This window comes from Pipra filicauda, unplaced genomic scaffold (assembly GCF_003945595.2).
Source record: "Pipra filicauda isolate LSUMZ 115617 unplaced genomic scaffold, ASM394559v2 scaffold35_size7292922_pilon, whole genome shotgun sequence".
NCBI classification, from domain to species: domain Eukaryota; kingdom Metazoa; phylum Chordata; class Aves; order Passeriformes; family Pipridae; genus Pipra; species Pipra filicauda.
In genome coordinates this window covers 4169034-4170700 of record NW_024104487.1, presented here as the reverse complement: position 1 = coordinate 4170700, position 1667 = coordinate 4169034, and the positions used below count along the sequence as shown (strand labels likewise).

At 43.0% G+C, this 1667-nt stretch overlaps 1 long non-coding RNA gene across 1 annotated transcript; it reads right to left on the bottom strand.

Annotated features, from left to right (window-relative positions):
- Window positions 1-418: 418 nt before the first annotated feature.
- Window positions 419-1373, bottom strand: LOC113982101. The gene is made up of 2 exons (XR_003538648.2): window positions 1149-1373; window positions 419-616 (listed from the first exon to the last, which is right to left on the bottom strand). It is a non-coding gene; the product is annotated as an uncharacterized LOC113982101 (long non-coding RNA).
- Between the last annotated feature and the right edge of the window lie 294 nt (window positions 1374-1667).

Below are 1667 nucleotides of genomic sequence, written 5' to 3'. Positions count from 1 at the left end.
AGCTCCAAGTTTGCAGAGGGTAAGAACAACTACAAGTAACTGTTGGCTTGTGTCACACGAGGCTGTCATGGCAATAAACACATGGCTTCTCCTCCAGGAATTCCTAATCCTCCCTGTGTGGCTCTAGCCCTGTGGATAATATCATTACAGGACTAAACAAATAAACAGTCTACCCGAATCAAGCAGGAGGCACTGGGGACCACAATTCCTCTCTGCAAAGATGATACAAGCAAATTTACACTCACGGCTTGGAGTAGATCCAGTGGCTATGAATAGCTGCTCAGTTCTACAGCACTGTCTCTGGGCTGGGAAATGGTGCTGACCCTACTGCTCTGTATTTGCTGCAATCAATGCGAGCTATTCAGGGCTGTGTTTTCCTTACTATCCTCTGCTGGGAACATCAAGGATCACTAACACATTTATGAACCCGGGCTCGGGGAAGACGCTTTTACTGCAAAATTGGAGTATTAAACTCAGTGACATGAAGGAGAGGTTAACGCCCTTCTGCCAGCCAGGAGCTGGGCTTTCTCATGCAATTTCCTGTTGTTCTGGCTGCTGCCTTGTATTTGATAAACTCGCTCACGTGCTGGGATGCACAGCCACAATTTTCTTTGTCCTATAAAAAATAATAAAAAAATAAAGGCTAATCCAGCTACAATCAAGGTCTAACACACACAACCAAGACATTTTAATAGCACTCTATAAATTCTGGTTTCGAGTTGCTATAAATAACTTGAACGGCATATTGTGAACATTAGTGCTTATACATCTTCCCTTCCCCCCCGGCCCCAACATACATATATCAAACTTATCTGTATGAATCTGGCTCCATGCCATAAAAATTCCAAATCCCTAGACATTTACCACCCTTGCCCCCCACAGTTGTCAATTAATACATCATATTTCAATGCAGTTTTTTTCTATGCTCTTTTAAAAAGATCTAGTTATCTAAAGCTGTGCGCTTCTGAGGAGAGATGTTTTATTCCTTCTCAGAGAAAAAGAGGAATAAATTGTTGTGTTCTCATCTGTAGTCTCTTAGCAAGGATTCTTCTGAAATCTGTTTTCTACTGGTACAAATGCTGGGGATGCTTAGCTCAAATTAAATATTTCCTTTTTCCCCTCTAAAACCAGCAACAAAAACATCACACCTGAAGATTGCCTTAAAGCTCCCATGGAGTTGTGCGCTTTCAGAATTTTTATCAACATTATATTAGATTGTGCTGCAAAATTCTTCTGTTCTAGAACTTTTTATCCTCTATGGCCACAGTCTCCCTGGGAGGTGCTTTCAGGAGTGTTGCTGCTCAGGATGTAGACTGTGTGCTTGACTCCTTGTCGGTGTCCTCCAAGATCGGTGAATAACCATCCAGCTTGAGTGACTGCTAACTGCGCTGAGAATGCCTTGCATCACAAAGTGGAAAGGAAAGGAGCTCCTAAAGCTTCTCTGCTGTAGCTTGTTCTGTGATGTGGTTGGTGGAGTAAGAAGGAGGCATTTAGCCCAGTTACCAGCTTCTTTCCTAATTAAGTGACATTTCCCCCATCTTATGTTCCAGACAAGCTCCGGCCTATCTTGCTCCTTACTTTGATTTTGGATCTTCCTAAAGCTGCCTTGGCCACTAAGGCAGAAGATGTCCCCCTGTCAGTATTGTTATGCAGTGGTCCATGGAATG